This window comes from Mastacembelus armatus, chromosome 8, assembly GCF_900324485.2.
Source record: "Mastacembelus armatus chromosome 8, fMasArm1.2, whole genome shotgun sequence".
Taxonomy (NCBI): domain Eukaryota; kingdom Metazoa; phylum Chordata; class Actinopteri; order Synbranchiformes; family Mastacembelidae; genus Mastacembelus; species Mastacembelus armatus.
The window spans coordinates 3,659,915-3,677,545 of record NC_046640.1 but is presented as its reverse complement, the minus strand read 5'-3'; positions in this window follow the sequence as shown (position 1 = coordinate 3,677,545).

Genomic DNA, 17,631 nt, shown 5'->3' with positions numbered 1-17,631 from the left:
GAGATGAGTATGGACTGAACCAGACCACTCCATTTACCAAACATTCCTTCCAGCCATGAAGTGAAGTTGTTAATACCAGCATTCTCAGCGAGCTCCTCAGATAAGTCTTGGAGTTCTTATAAAGCTCAAGTGACAGATCCATCTGGTTGGTTAAGTGTTGTTAGGAATAAAGGTACAACAGGTAGATCCAAACATTTTAAAAACACCTCCTTCCTTAGCCAGCAACATGTCTAATGCCATCTGGTTCTGCCAGGTCATGAGACTAGTTTTACTGCTCTGCTTAGCCTCTGACAGCATCTCTAGTATCAGCATCTCCAGAACATATTAAAATATCTACGTGCAAAAGTATTTGACTTCTTTCAGGACGTGGAAACTTAGCTAAGTTAGCAGACATACCTTGAGAAAAGATGATAGGAGACTCACAATAACCCTGTGGAATCCATGTCCAAGTCCATTTTGCCCCTAGACTCAAATGCAAACCGAAATTGGCATTGTTTGTTAACTTCAAAAGAGAAAACTGCAGGGGCAGTTGTGGCCTAATGGATAGTGAATTGGACTTGTAACCTGGAAGTTGCAGGTTTGAGTCTCAGGACTAGCAGGAATTGTTGGTAGGGTGGAGTGAATAACCAGTGACTTTTCTCCACCTTCAATACCACAACTGATATGAGACCCCTGAGCCTGCCTACTCCTCACTGCTGTGTGTGCACCTTCGGTGATAATGCAATTACCCATTTGTGAGACTAATAAGGGTAATAACTTTCAATGCTGCCGTGGTGCTTTTTGTTTCAGGCCTCGCACAGACCATGGGGTTATTCTACTTTGGGTCTCCCCACAGACTGCTTCGGTTTTGTTTGAATCCAGAATCTCTCGCCCTGATTTGAGTTAGCATTTTGTTTTGAAGCTGCCAATTCCTCAGTTCAATAGCTCTGATTTGAGTCCATAATTCACTGAGACTCCACTCAGTTAGCATGGCCTCAATGACCCAGGACCGATCCAGGGCTCTCAGAGAGCCAGAAATTCCAGACTCCCTTCACCAATTTTACAGTCTCCTGTGGAGCCCCAGTGCTCCATTACAGTGTCCCAGAAACACATCTCCCCAGCCTGACATACTGCAGTCTGGATGTCAAATAGTCCATTGCTGATAAACCAGAAAAAAAAGCAACTTACGCCTCTAAACAGTCCTTTGCCTCAGAATTCATTAGTAGGGAGTTTTCACTTTGGTCAAGCGCGCTCCCGCGAGGTGCAGGCAGATCGCAGCATAACAAGGGCTTTTCCACGCCTATAAATCTATGCTACCTTGCTGTGGAAAATAAGTTCAAGAATGGCTTTGGCTGATCGTGAGTATTATTTAAACATCCATCCATCCATCCATCTTCTATACCCGCTTTTCCTGTTCAGGGTCACGGGGATCTGCTGGAGCCTATCCCAGCTCTCTCTCGGGTGGAAGGCAGGGGTACACCCTGGACAGGTCACCAGTCTGTCGCAGGGCCATTATTTAAACATTTTATTTATAAATATCATATTTATAGATATCAATATATATATATATATATATATATATATATATATATATATACACATATATAGAGATATATGTATAGAGATATATAGATATAGATATCAATATCATATTTCTCCTATATTGGCTTCTCTTCATTGGCTCCCTGTAAAATACAGAGTAGAATTTAAAATCCTTCTTCTCACATACAAATCCCTTCATGATCAAGCTCCTTCATACCTTAAAGACCTCATAGTACCATATTATCCCAATAGACCACTTCGCTCTCAGAGTGCAGGTCTACTTGTGGTTCCCAGAGTTTCCAAAAGTAGAATGGGAGGCAGAGCCTTTAGCTATCAAGCTCCTCTCCTGTGGAACCAGCTCCCAGCCTGGGTTCAGGAGGCAGACACTCTCTGTACTTTTAAGGCTAGACTTAAAACCTTCCTCTTTGACAAAGCATATAGTTAGGGCTGGCTTCAGGCAACCCTGAACCATCCCTTAGTTAGTTATGCTGCTATAGGCCTAGACTGAGCTCCCCTACCCTAAAAGATGAGATGATTTGTATTGTGATTTGGCGCTATACAAATAAAATTGAATTGAATTGAATTAAATATTTGCATGTACACATTGTTTTTTCAGCATAATGAAGGAATTAATAATAATAAAATAATAATAATACATTTTATTTCATGGCACCTTTCAAAGTCTCAAGGTCACCTTACAGAGAGAAAAGGAAGCATACAGCATGAAATACAGAGTGCATTAAAACAACAGTAACAACAATGCATAAACAGAGGGAGAGAATGTAAAGGCAAAAGTGTGGAGTATCTAGGAAGTGGGCGAAGTACAGTAAAAGTAAATTGAAATACAGAAACCCAGATGACAGAACAACAAATATGAAACAGTATAAGACAATATGAAATAGGCAGAGGGTGGTAGGACATCACGGGCTGCTTTGAGAAGTTAAGAGAGTTAGGTGGAAAACGCTATACGGAACAGATACGTTTTGAGTGATGATTTAAAAGTTGATAAGTCCGGAGACGGCCGGATGCGATGAGGGAGAATGTTCCAAAGGCGGGGCGCAGTGTGGCTGAAGGATCTAGCGCCCATGGTGGCCAGGCGCGCTGTAGGGGTGCAGAGGAGAGTGGAACTGGAGGAGCGGAGAGGACGAGGCGGAGAATAGATATGAAGTAGTTCAGTGATGTATGGTGGGGCAATAGAGTGGAGGGCTTTGTAGGTGAGAAGGAGGATTTTATAGTTTATACAGAAGGACACAGGGAGCCAGTGAAGTTGTTTAAGGACAGGGGTGATATGATGTGAGGATGGAGTTCTGGTGATGATTCGGGCAGCAGAGTTCTGGACAAGTTGAAGTTTGCGAAGTGATTTGAGAGGTAGACCAGTGAGGAGTGAGTTACAGTAATCCAAACGAGAGTGACAAAGGCATTAATGAGTATGGCCGTGCTATCGGTGGTGAGTGAGGAACGGATGCGGTTTATGTTACGGAGATGGGAGTAGGCCGACCGGGTAGTGGTATTGATATGCTGAGTGAAGGAGAGAGTACCGTCTAGGATGACACCCAGGCTTTTAACTTGGGGGGAGGGGAGGACAGTATTGTTGTCAATTTGAATAGAGAAGGTGCTGGTTTTAGAAAGGGTGGATCTGGTGCCCACGAGGAGAATTTCAGTTTTGTCAGGGTTGAGTTTCAAAAAGTTATGGGTGAACCAGGATTTGATATTATGTAAGCAGGTACGGAGGGAGGGAGGGGGGAGGGTAGAAGATGGAGCAGCAGAGAGGTAGAGCTGGGTGTCGTCTGCATAACAGTGGAAATTGATGTTATGTTGCCTAAAGATATTTCCGAGAGGAAGGAGATAAATAATAAAGAGGAGGGGCCCCAGGACAGAGCCCTGAGGCACGCCACAACTGACAGTAGAGGGCTGGGAGTTCTGGAGATGGACGGACTGGGTGCGGTCAGAGAGGTAGGAGGTGAACCATGAGAGGACCGAGCCGGCTATGCAGATGGAAGCAAGGCGATGGAGGAGAATTTTGTGTGAGATGGTGTCAAAAGCTGCAGTTAGGTCAAGGAGGATGAGGATGGAGACAAGGCCAGAGTCTGCGGCTACTAGGAGGTCGTTGGTGATTTTGACCAGGGCAGTTTCAGTGCTGTGAAGTTGGCGGAAACCAGATTGAAAGTGTTTGTATAGGTTATGGGCGGAAAGGTGGGTATGGACCTGGTGGTGAACAACTTTTTCCAGAATTTTGGAGAGGAACGGGAGATTGGAGATAGGGCAGAAGTTGTTAAGGTCGGCAGGATCGACACCAGGTTTTTTTAGAATTGGTGAGATGATGGCTGTCTTGAGTGATGGGGGTACGATGCCAGAACTGAGGGAAGTGTGAATAATGTGGGTAAGATGAGGAAGGAGAGAGGGGAGACAGAGCTTGACGAGGTTGGTTGGTAGGGGGTCAAGTTTGCAGGTTGAGGGTTTGGATTTGAGGATCAGGGAAGAGATAACCGTGGTGGGTGGAATGATAAAATTCGAAAGCAGGGAGGATACTGATAGACAGGGAAGGGTACAGTGGAGGCAGTTCGCAGTGTCACAGATGGGGGGAAATTGCTGGTGTATATTTTCGATTTTTGATGAGAAGAAATCCAGGAAGTTATTGCACAAGGTGGTGGAGAGTGTGGGGAAGAGAGGAGTATCGAGGGGGCCCAATAAATTTTTGACAGTGGAGAAGAGGGAACGCATGGAGCCAGAGGCGGATACAATAAGAGAGGGATAAAAGTCAGATTTTGTTTGAGTAATGGTTTGCTTGATATTATGATATTATTAGCTGATATTAGTGTGCAGCGAGTGTTATCTTTAAACAAATGTCTCTAATTATAACATAAGTGCGTATGTTGCTGTACCTTTTAGGACCACTTTCATTTTAAAGTTAAAAACATCATTACAAGTTTTTGTACTCTTCATTATTTTAGCCAATACAGCTATTTGTTACTTACTCACCAAAGCTGGTCTGCCGTTCTGCTACTGATTGACAGATTTCCTATAAATAATTTTAGAAGATCATTAGACAGGTTTTATTGTCATGATCCCGGTCATGGATGTCCTGTAATGGGACTCTTGTTTTGGTTGTGTTTCCTGATTTGCCTGGGTTTGTCCCATGTAGCTTTATGTTTAGCCATGTTGATTAATTTCACCCGTGTGAGCTGCCTTGTGTGTGTGTGGTCTCGGGCCACAAGGTGAGCCTCATCTGATACAGATGAGTAATCAGCGACTAGGGTACATATACCTGTCGCTTGCCTCACCTTGTTGCTGGATTGTACTTCCATTGTCATGTCAAGTTTGAACACCCTCATCATTGGTATTGCCTTCGTTTTTGGACTTACCTGCCTTTCCTGGATTGTTTATTGATTTCTCCTCATGGACACTGTCACCTCTAATAAAGGTAATATCTACTCTTAAGTCTGTCTGCTGTCTGCATTTGGGTTCGCCTGTCACAGCGGCTCCTGACAGAACAATCTGGCCTCAATATGAACCCAGTGGGCAGAGTTAAGTGTCATTCCAGACCCCAACAGTCAAGATTTTCCACCCACGCATTGTGAGCCCCAGCCTGTATTTCTACAAGAAGGGTGTTTAGGAACTCACCAACTAATGCCAAGTCATCGCCAGCTCTGAAGAAGAGTAGCTCCCAGTCAGGAGAGATGATTATCCTCTTCCGGTTTCTTTCCAACCAGGCTCTCAAGAACGATCCTAGGTTCCGCATTGAGTCTGGTCAGGAAAATAATATTATTGCTGAAGATAGTTCTGAGTGGGAATCACTTAGCGAGGAGGAAGACGACTCCAAATGGGAATCGCTCGGCGAGGAGGAGGACCTCTTCACTGAACACAGTTGGAATCTGTATGAGGGGACTTCATCCAGCCAGGAGGATTGGGTCGGAAAGCGGCAAGAAGGAACCCTCCTCGGGAACAACAGTCAGCTTCTCCAGAATTTCAGCCAAAGCCAGGGCCCGAGTCAGAGCCCCAGCCAGTCTCCACTTCTCCAGCCGCTGTCGACTTCGGTTGCCAGCTCAGATCCGGTGTCTCGACCATGACAACGCCACCGCCAGAAAAAAACATCTGAGTCTGCGTTCCTGTCAGACTCTCCGGTATTGCAGCCACCGTCTCCAGTGTCTCAGTCACCGTCTCCAGTGTCTCAGCCCATTTCTCCAGAGCCTCTTCCCATGGTCCCAGTGAGTCAGTCATCAGCACCTGCTTCCGCATCAGAGTCTCCAGCACTCACCCCAGAAGAGAGACTTACCTCAGGGTGCCTGAGTGACCTCGTCAACACGATCAAAGTCTCCCAGAACTACCGGGACAGTATTGGCTATTGTATGGCCCTGGAGCAAGCATTCTTCCCTCCACCTCTCTATGCAGCTGCGAAAATATCACTTGTCTCATCTTGAGACTTCAGGAATCCCACTAGAGACGGTCAAGTGTTCCTCTGGCCTGGTGTTGGCTCAGCCTACGCCTCATGTTTCCTCAACAGTCGCTCCAGGTTCCCAGTCAGCATCCCTGGCTTTCCAGCCTGGTTTTCTAGGGTCCATGCTGAAGTCACCCGCTCCATAGTCAGAGTCCCCAGTGCCACCACCAAAATCACCAGCTCTAGAGTCATCAGTTCCATAGTCTGGTCCTCCTAGCCAACATTCTGAGCTCATGGTCAAGTCCACAGCCTCAATCTCCAGTCCTCCAGCCTCGAAGCAGGCAAAGTCGACAGAAGAGATCAAGCTCATCTCCTGAACCACAACCAGGGTCTATGCCAGAGGAGAAACTCAGGTCTCCCGGAGGTAGGAGGAGGATTTCCCATTGTCATGCCCTGAAGCAGGCATTCCTTCATCCCCCTCATTACGTGACTGTTATGTGAGCAGGTCAGATGGTCAAGCTCATCTCCTCCCTCAGTGACCTCTTCAAGGATTACCAGACCTCTGCATTTCCCTCTTCCATTTTTGTTGAGGTCAGGCAAACTTACTTCTCTTTGTTGCCTTTTTATATAGTGTCTGCACAGCTGATGCCTGTGTTGGATCAGTGCAGGTGTGCTATTTTAGATCCCAATGGCTTTTGTGAAAACTGTGAGACAGAATTGGCTTCTAGTCATCTGACTTGGGCTGAGGTTTTGCTCCTTATGTGTCAATCTCATTAACTGTTAGTGTTATTTTTTATGTGTAAATGATTGTAAAAAAAAATTAACAGCTGTCATAAAAGTGAAGGTTTACAGCACAGACAACCTAAACGTTGTTGGTTTCAGTGTGTGTGATTTGTGGAAGATAAATAGAAAATCACCAGTCACACCTGAAGTATTATTTTAAAATCTAAAGAGTAAAGGAAGAACTCTCCAAAGAAGCCTTATATAGAGCTCAAATGTTTAAAAACTAAATACCCAACGATAAGCATTTTTCTTGCTGTAGTTTCAGTTCAAGTTGTAAATGCTGTGTTTTGTGAAATGTGACTGTGAGGGAAATTTACACTTTGACAGACTGATGTCATGTCTGTGTGGATGTAACAGACAATATGTCTGCTACCTCCCTGTGTGACCTGTGTGAATTCAACAAAGACTTTTAACACTGATTTGTATTTCATTAGGAAGCAGACGAAAAGTCATAGACACGCTAATTATATTATATATGCCACCAGGCCAGCATGATTTACATGTGAGTGACTCTGATGTGTAAATTAATGCTGCTGAACGGATATAAAAGTTGCTCATTTTCTGTGTTCGGGGTCAATCAGTATTGACCCGTTCTGCAGATCGTATGCTCTGCTGTGGCTCTGCTGCTTTTGCCTATTAAACTTGCCATCCTATAACCTGAGATTTGCCTCCTAGTACTTTTTGCCATGACAGTGACTAGCATGTGCAGTCACATCCATGTCATCTGGGTGTAGTGATCTAAATGAAATACTAGAAATCTCTTCTTGAGTTTTTCCTGCATTATTTCAGTTTACTGAAACCCTAATCGAGTGGCTTCCTGCGGTACACTTTACAGTTTCCAAGAACAGATATTTGGAGCTATTAATGGTCCTCCATATTACCACATTTCCACTCATTCTATGAAATTTTAATATATTTGATTTTAAATGTTTAGATTAACCAAAGGTAATTTTTTATATGCTCTTGGGATTCAGATTCAGGTCCATGGTAGAAGGCAGTTCTCCCTTGGTTAAAGACTGGTTATACATGCTGTGTGTAAGAGGGCTTCTTGATCAGTGACCTTGTTGCAAAGCCTGGGTGCAATATACACACACACTTAGAGGCACACAAAAAGCCAAGACTGGGAGTCATGGTGCAGTGTCATCTCAAATCTCCATGTGCTTCTTAATGTGTTATTTCCTTTCTCCACCAAGCATATCTCCCTCATCTGCTGTTTACGTGTTGCCTCTTTTGTGTCTATTTTTATCTTTATTTTTCTCTCCTGACAGTTTACTGCTTACTATGCACTGTTGTTGTTCTCAGACATTAAAATCATTTAGTTTTTTACTTCATTATCTAAATAGCCCATTTTAAAGTGGGTGCATTTTTAGCAACACACAGGCAAGAAGCCTGAGATATTCTCTGCATTTTTGTAAATTTCTTTTAAAATATGATCAGCAGTTATAGTTATGAACAACACAGAGCATTGTATTGTTCTTATCCATACTAAATACGTTCACAGCATAGGATGGAAAAAGTATGTGAACACAGCTAATGAGATCAACCAAAGCTAACTAGAGTCAGTAGTTACAAACCTAGACTCCAGTCAGTTAAAGCAGATTGGAGGTGTGTGTTACAGCTACTCTCACTTATAAAATACACTCAGATATTTAGAGTTTGCTTTTCACAAGAAACTTCTGCTGATGCAAACAATGCCTTTGCAAATAACAGATCTCAGAGTAACAGTGATTTAGAGATGCTCAGTTCTTAGAAGCTGGAGAGGGTTACACAGTCAAAGAGTGCAGATATTCATCAGTCCACACTGTCCAAAATTCAAGATGCTGTCAATGAGCTCTGAGAGCTGTTCACACCAGGCATCCTGAGAATATCTCTAAACTATAAAGATAACACGGACCAAATGCCTCCTGAACATTGTGTGCATACCTTGTCTGGGGTTATTGCTGCCATTGGAGGTTAACCACTTATTAATTCCAAGGGTACACTGACTTTTTCCACCATCACTGAGAATATTTAATGGGTGTGTTCAGGAAAGATGACCGTGTAATTATTTGTGTGTTATTAGCCTAAGCAAATTGTGCTTGTGTATAAAGGACGCAGCTCACGTTTTATGACCAGTTTATGACGCAGAAAAACAGGTAATTTCAAAGGGTTAGTGTCAAATTCTTTATTTATGTCTCATACAGGGATTAGAAAGCACAAACACCTCATCAACTCGAGAAGAAAGAAAAACTGACATTTATGATCAAAGCAGTGCTTCAGGAAGCGTGCACGTGCATGGCTGCAGTTGTCATTCATCGACCGGCAGGTTGATCACATCACCAACCCACCGACAGCGATGAATGTGAACCGGACACCTGCGCTGGTAGAGGACTGTTTCATCTGACTTTTATTCCCCCCGGGAACTGCAGACAAGCAAGCAGCTATTTGACATGAGAAACAGATGGAGAAGTGCACCCATCAAGCTTTTGACAAAAGGTGGGAAGAGGCCAATACAAAGATGCTGTTTTCCTTTTTACCTGTATTGTGTGGAAATTCACTAATGTTGGGATAAGAACAGATCATCATTTCTAAGTATGGGTAGGAGGACTGATTACAACAACCAAAAACAACTTTGATATACATTTTGGTATACACTGGGTACGGAAAGTATTCAGACCCCTTTAAATTTTTCACTCTTTGTGTCATTGCAGCCATTTGCCAAAATCAAAAAAGTTCATTTTATTTCTCATTAATGTACACTCAGCACCCCATCTTGACAGAAAAAAACAGAAATGTAGAAATTTTTGCAAATTTATTAAAAAAGAATACTTTCCGTACCCACTGTATATTATTTTAAGACTCAAAAACAATGCAGACCTCATGATCCTAAGGTAAAGTAATTTGGTTATCTTTGCAGGTACACACAAGGACAACATTATTGGTACCCTTCCATTAAAGAAAGAAAAAAACAAAATGGTCATTGAAATAACTAAAAATTAATGAAAAATTAACTAATGAAAATCAGACATGCCCTGTGATGGACTGGTGACCTGTCCAGGGTGTACCCCTTCTTTCCACCCAAAGAGGTCTGGGATAGGCTCCAGCAGATCCCTGGGACCTTAATTAGGAATAAGTGGGTATAGATGATGGATGGATGGAAAATCAGACATTGCTTTTAAATTGTGGTTTAACAGAAGCATGTTAAACAAAGGTTTGTCCTGTAATTAGCATCACAGGTGTCTTCAAACTTGTAATCAGTCAGTCAGCCTATTTAAAGGGTGAAAAGTAGTGACTGTGCTGATTGGTGTCATGGTGTGTACCACACTGAACATGGACCACAGAAAGCTGAAAGAGCTGTCTCAGGAGATTAGAAAGAAAATTATAGACAAGCATGTTAAAGGTAAAGGCTATAAGACCATCTCCAAGCAGCTTGATGTTCATGTGACTACAGTTGCACATATTTTTCAGAAGCTTAAGATCAACAGGACTGTAGCCAACCTCCCTGGACGTGGCCGCGAGAGGAAAATTGATGACTTGAAGAGATGGATAATACAAATGGTAAATCAAAGAGCCCAGAACAACTTCCAAAGAGATTAGAGGTGAACTCCAAGGTCAAGGTACATCAGCGTCAGATCGCATCTGTCGCTGTTTGAGCCAAAGTGGAGTTAATGGAAGACGACCGAGGAGGACTCCACTATTGAAAGCAAATCATGACAAAATTGAGACTGTAATTTGCCAAAATGCATATTGACAAGATACAAAAATTCCGGGAAGCTATCCTTTGGACAGATGAGATAAAACTGGAGTTTTTTGGCAAGTCGCATCAGCTGTTCAGATGCAAAAATGAAGCATACAAAAAGATCACTGGTACCTACTGTGAAACATGTCGGAGGCTTGGTTATGTTCTGTGGCTGCTTTGCTGCATGTGGCACAGGCTTTATTATATGTGCAGGTACAATGAAATTTCAAGACTATCAAGACATTCTGGAGCGAAATGTGCTGCCCAGTGTTAGAAAACTTGGTCTCAGTTGCAGGTCATGGGTTCTTCAACGGGATAATAACCCAAAACACACAGCTAAAACACTCTAGAATGGCTAAGAACAAAACACTGGACTATTCTCAGTGGCCTTCTATGAGCACTGATCTAAATCCTATTGAACATCTTTGGAAAGAGCTGAAACATGCAGTCTGGAGAAGGCACCCTTCAAACCCGAGACAGCTGCAGCAGTTTGCTCATGAGGAGTGGGCCAAAATACCTGTCGACAGGTGAGGAAGTCTCACTGAGAGTTACAGAAAACGCTTTACTGCAGTGATTGACTGAAAAGGTTGTGCAACAAAATATTAAGTTAAGGGTACCATCATTTTTGTTCACGTTTCATTAGTTGAACCATAATTCAAAAGCAATGTCTGATTTTCATTAATTAATTTTCACAAAATTTTTATTTATTACTTTTGTCAGTTTTTTCAGTGACCATTGTGGGTTTTTCTTTCTTTAATGGAAGCGTACCAACCATTTTGTCTACGTTTGTAAACAGACAGGAGCACATCACCATCATTTATAGTGTTAAGATGATGAAATATAAACTTAATGATAACTGACGTGAAATTATTAGCAACCATAGCAATATGTACAGGATATATCACAACATTTATATATCAATTGTAATCATAAACAAACTACCCACAGATTCAAGTTAGGAGGGTTTTCTTTTACAAACAAGTGTCATGTTTAGACCAAGGTGGGATTGGAAAATGTTCACTGCCATATATAGCTGAGCTGTGACTCAGTACCCGACCTTTTCCCCTGTTTCTACTTTTGCATTTTTGCAATACATTTACAGTTGCAGACCTAGTTATGGAAATGGTTGTTTTTGAGGTTTTTATTCAATTAAATTTCAACCATGCAGCACCTGCAATTGAGACTAGTATGAGACTGTTTTACTACTTTGTATTTTAAACAATGTTAAAACAACAACAAATCTGATTATCTACAAAGAAGATCAAAGATCAGTATAAACAAGGAATGTGCCAATGACAAGAACGTCCCATTGGGGATGCACAACTAGCATTACATTGAAAATTATTAAATTTAAATACAGGACAACAAATTTACATGTAAATGTAAAGAGATTTATCAGCTTTGTATATAAACGATTTTCATAATGTTTTCTTTTGGACAACAATGGAGATTTATGGCACAGACCAATAAGCTAAACGAATGAATTCATTATTGGTTTTATGGGATTTTTGGGAGAAAAGCAAATAAAAAAAAAACAAAAATAAAAAATCACCAGTCTTACCTTTAAATTGCAGACTGCCTAAACTTCCATAGGAAAAGAGCAAAGAAACACACACAAACCTAATCATTAGTTCACCGTGGCAAAAACTGTTCTAGTATAATGTTGTAAGCATTTGACAATGTTTGATTCTTACTACAATTACAAAGCATAACTAAAATGTGCAACATTTAAATATTTAAAAGCTACTTTAACAAGCCTTTTTCACAGCAGAAATTTGACTTTGTCATAGTGAGAAAAGCACAGGTAGAACAAATAACAGTGACAATGGCTCAGCTGTGTTTAGACATGTAAGTAAGCCATCGACATGAGCTTGTTTTTCACAACACCAGGCCTGAAACACCAAAATGGAATGCAGGCATTGTTAAAATTTTTTCTTACACATGTGTTTTATGTTGAAATGTCCATCTAGATGATGTTTCTATGCTGTAGAGATATGAAGGGTTATGTGTAATGTATGATACATTTATATGGTGTGTGTGTGTGTGTGTGTACATACATGCATAGCCGTGTGCATTTCAAACTGCTGTCAGTGCAAGTGTAAGGGTACACTCAACACTCGATGGTTTCACTAAGTTAAAAACTCACCGACAGCGTTGAATGTTCCCCAAGACTTGAAAAACTCAGGCTGACAGCGAGTTAACAAAAAGCCTGTTCTCCAGTGCTTTAGGGAGTGGACAGCAATTTCAATTACTTTGCAAGTACTAAAGTGCATCATTTTTTAAAGAATGGTGACCGGTCAAATCATTGTTTTTACAGATAGTTTCTAAGGATTGGATGTAAATGGAAGCTCTAACAAACAAACATTTGAGTGGATTATTTTAAATTTACAGAATTTATGAACATTTCAGCTCTTCATGACACAATACCAGTATCTTCAGGTCACTCTTTAACACTTTTAAAATACATTTCTTCACTGCTACCTTGTATGTTCATAGTGTACGTGCAGTTGGGGTTGAGTGTGTGGTGATGGGTGGGGGGGGGGGGGGGGGGGGGGGATGTTAGGGAGGGGGTAAAAGTCATGGTTGAGTAGAAAGAATAAGAGATGGGTGAGTGGGGATGGTGGAGTGGGAGTTGGTGGTGGTGGGTGGGTTGGGGCAGAGTGTCTGGGTGAACAGTGTTGATCGATTCCAGGCTTGGTATTTTCCAGACAGGCTGAATGGTAAAGGTGAAAGATCAGCTACTCTCGTTTCCTATGAAAGGCATGCTATGCATGTGTGTGTGTTTCATGCTCATGTGCAGAGTGACAAATATCCATGTGTGTATGTAACCATGTATGTGTATAAGCCAGTAATCTTATTGTGACAAAATCTGTTTGCTCACTTTGTCACTCCTGTTTTGTGGTTTTGAAGTTTCATGCCCTGAGCTCTCCTCGCCTCCAGCACACCATGTTTACTGTTTTTAGTTACTATAAATACTACTAATAAATCCAGGGAAAAAACACTTTCAACTCATCTCTATCTTTAAGAAGATCTGGGAGGGAAGATCTGAGGAGGAAAACCTCATAAGCTCAAAACAACAGCTAAAGCAGAGTGTGCAGGCAGGCGGTTGGGTAGCTTGCTCAAAGGCACATAGGAAAAAGCTAAAAATAGTGCTGGATGCTACTGGTGGTGGGATCAAATCTGACACATCTGCTCTATACTACTGCATGGCTGCATGTGTGAGACTGTTTGGCTGTCTGTTAGTATTCCACTCCACCAAGACTGGGTGCTGGCGTGCATAACTACATTGCACTGACATGGGGATGAAAACACATGCAAACAGTGTCTCTTCAAATGAGATGGATCTCTTTACCTGCTTGTCTCTTTAATTTAGGGAGCTCGCACACAGGCCTGGACAAACACACGCACACAAATCTAGACAGGAACCAAACCAACCAAATTTAGTAGGCATACCAAACATGCATGCATAAATACACGCACAGTCACATGGTGGCGTGCTGAGTGTAATATCAAGGTGCATCTATATGCGCTGTTCCCTGTGCATGTGTGTGTGTATGTGTTTCTGAATGGGGAGACAGAATGTGGCTGTGAGGTAAAGGACAGGGGGAGGGTAGAGCTAGACACAGAGACAGGGTGTGGGTGAGTGGCGTGGTGGGGAGCAAGGGAGTGAGTAAGTGGTGGTCCTCCTCCCCTCCCTTTTTATCTTCTTCCTTTACTCCACGTCTTGCTTACTTCTTCCCCCTCCCCCAGCTGGGACTTGAACCCGTGACCCTTTCGGTGAATGAGTTCATGCAAGGCACCGCTATTATTAGGGAAGATGATAGTCTGTGTGTATATGTCTGTAGACAAATTTTTGTTGATAACCTTTTTTCAGCCTTGTTAGGACAATTTCAGTTCCACATGGAAGAGCATATGTGACCTGAGATGGGCTTGCCACACAACATTATGTTCCTGTTACTATGTTTTTTTTAAAGTTAATTATTTTACAATAATAATTCTGAATTACAATTACTCTTTACTTATCAATGAGATTATTAATGTATATGTATAATGCGAGTGTGTGTGTGTCTGTCTGTGTGTGGGTGGAGTCAAAGGTAATGGAAATGGTGGTTACCCCCCCCCCTTTTTTTTTTTTTTTTTTTTTTTTTTTTGCTTCTCGTGTTTGTGACCAAGTCTGATTTTACTACCTGGCCAAGACTGGATCAATACTTTAATCTAATTGTCATTCACTTCCAGCTAACGCATACACACGCACACATGCACACACAACCCTTGCAACATTCATATCCATATGGCACCCACAGGCATACACACACCTACACCCAAAACAGAAATGCACCCTTGTTAAAATATGCCCGTCCTTCACAAACATACATAAAACGCATGAATGAAAATCCTCATTGTGTGCATGTGCTCACTGCTATGTTAGCATGCCACCTTGGTGTGCTTTACTACATCCATTTCCATGCTCTACTCTGCACTCTTTCTCTGACTCCCTGGGCGTTTCTTCTTGCCATTGCATTCTGCATGCACATCAGTGTCGGCAAACATTCGCTGACACACTGTCACATTGCATTCATGTCAGCTGGCAAGCAGTCTCTCTCAGAAGCCAACAATGAAAACTAGATGTTAGGACTGCTCTGGGATCTGTGCCCCACAGTTGCATGCACAACTATCAACCTGGAAAAATATAGAAACTGAAGGTGCAAACTGACTTACCCAACATCCTCCCTTCTTTCTCTGCATGCCTTTATCTCTATCCCTTTCTTTACCCCTCCCATGGAAAAGCCAAGCCACCACTCTCTTTCTTTCATCCCCTGCCCTCATCATTCACTCATCACATTGTCGCCAAACTGCTGCTCTTTCTCACTTCTTGCCTTCACCCTCTTTCGTTTCGTACTTCTCCTCCTCGTCTCTGATTTATCAGTTTTTTCCTTTTCTTTCTTTCTCTCCAGTGGCTCTCCAGTGTCTTCTTCTTGCTGCTGAGAACTGCAGACTGTCTGGTGAGAGGGAGACAGAGCACGAGAGAGCGAGAGGAAGACAGAGAGAGAGAGAGAGAGAGAGAGAGAGGATTAATGGGAAGTGCAACCCAGGACACACACACAGCCTCTGTCAGTTTGAATGAATATTGTGCACACTTGGCTTGACTCTCCTCCCCCTCTTTCTGTCTACCAGACACCCCTCCTCCACTCCTCACTTCCTTCACCCTCCTTCACGATCTCCTCCTCCTCCCTCCTTGCTGCCTTCAAATATGTTCACACGCTGACATTATAGAGCTACACACACACGTGCACACAACACACATTTCTCTCTCCTGGACCCGGACAGTTAACCCCTTTGATGCAGTTGCACATCCTGCTGTTTGTGTTTATTAGCATCTTCTTTAGAGATGCTGTTTTCAGAGTCTATTTTTATATACTAAATCAACTCTCCTTGTTGTATAGTGAGAGTTCATAATCTTTACAGTAATTTTGTCAGCATGTTTTTTTTCACATTTTTATCTTTGAAATATGTTTCACATGTGAAATGTCCAGTACTAACATGTACCAAAGTATAAAATTATATGTGAAATTTATATTTTTACATGTGATTACATAGGAAACATCTGAAAATGTGGCATACTGCTGAAAAATGAAATTGATACATAAAATCCAACATCTGAAAATCTATTTGCACATGTGAAACACTTGAAAAGGGTTTCACATATTATGCTGAATTTAAAATTCATTCATTCATTCATTCATTCATTATCTATAGAGTAAGACAGGTGGTAAATCCTGAGTGGACCATTTGAACTAATTGTTGCCACCTGATTGGACTACTGGGAACCTGTTGTCCTCATAACCTCCAGTGGACTGTCTCATTGATGAGCTTGTTTTCCCTCACCTCTTCCTTCGGCTTCCAACTAAATCCAGCTTCGTATGATTTGTGTGCTTAGAGCTAAGAATAAGAAACCCCTGTTTATTGTTTATGTGAGTAGAGTTAAGAAGTAGAAACCTTTGTTGGAATCTTAACTTAAATGTTTGAAGTTGTAAATACTTCACTGTAAATAAGTAATGCACCCGGTAGCCACAGTAGGAGTGAGAAGCCCTTGTTTTGTTATCCATTTCTCCTGTTTTGAATAAGGAGTTAGATTATAAATCCTGTCTTTTGTTTGACTTTTATTTTTGGATAGGTAAAGCAGGGTAATTAGTATCTTTTGGTTGTTATTTTTGGGCAGAGTTCATCTCCGAAGTTCTAAATAAACGGCGCTACCTTACTCTGAGTATTTCTAGTAGCTGACTTTGTTTGAAAGTGGGAGAAATGGGGGAGTATTCATGTTGTGTCCAGGTTGACACAACAAACTGATATTTTCACACCATTGTTTATATTTTGATAAAATTGATCCTGTTTCACATTTTTCCATACTTGTACTTTCATTTATACTGTTGCTTAACCCTCCTCCATCTTCTGCAATGTATCCCCTAGTCTCTCCATCCTCCTCCCTCCTTTCTTACATATCGATTGGGTTGCTGGAAGTGTATGTGTGTATGTGTGTGTGCATACAAGCCTGGTCCTGCTGTGGTCAATGAGGTCAACACAATGGCCAGACAGACATTTTTATGTTCCTCCCTGCCTCCTCCATCACCTCCTACGCTCCCTTCTGAGAGTTGGAGAGTGTAGTTGAGACATAAAGGACAGTGTCAGCATCCCTCATGAACTCCTCTAACAGCACGTCTAATAGCAGTTCACAGAAAATGAAATGCACTGACTTTCAGTGTGCATCACATCCCATGAGGAACTTCATGTGTTGATGTGGCAAGAGGAGAGATCTTACTTTGCACCTTTATTGTAATGCTCAGTTGAACCTTACATAACCCCACATTTCCTCACAAGTGAACACACATCCAAGTTGAGCTCCCAAACCATCAAAGGAAAACATTTCATTATAAGAAAAAAACGTCCCATATTTTTTAACACACTTGACACTGTCCTCACTGACCCGCACAACCAACAGACCCACAGTCTGAGTGGAGGAGGGGACAAGATGCACAGAAGTACAGGGGTTAATACAGGCCACAAGGCAAAGGTGGAGGGAGAAGCAGACAGAGGAAGATTTAAAGGAGGCAACTCAGAGGGAGGCAAACCCTCTCACCAAACATAATAGGTATAACATAGATAGCATATACAATCTGCCTAAAGAACAAAATGGTTGATCCCTGGCTGGAAAATTGGAACAGTGGCTATTTCAGAC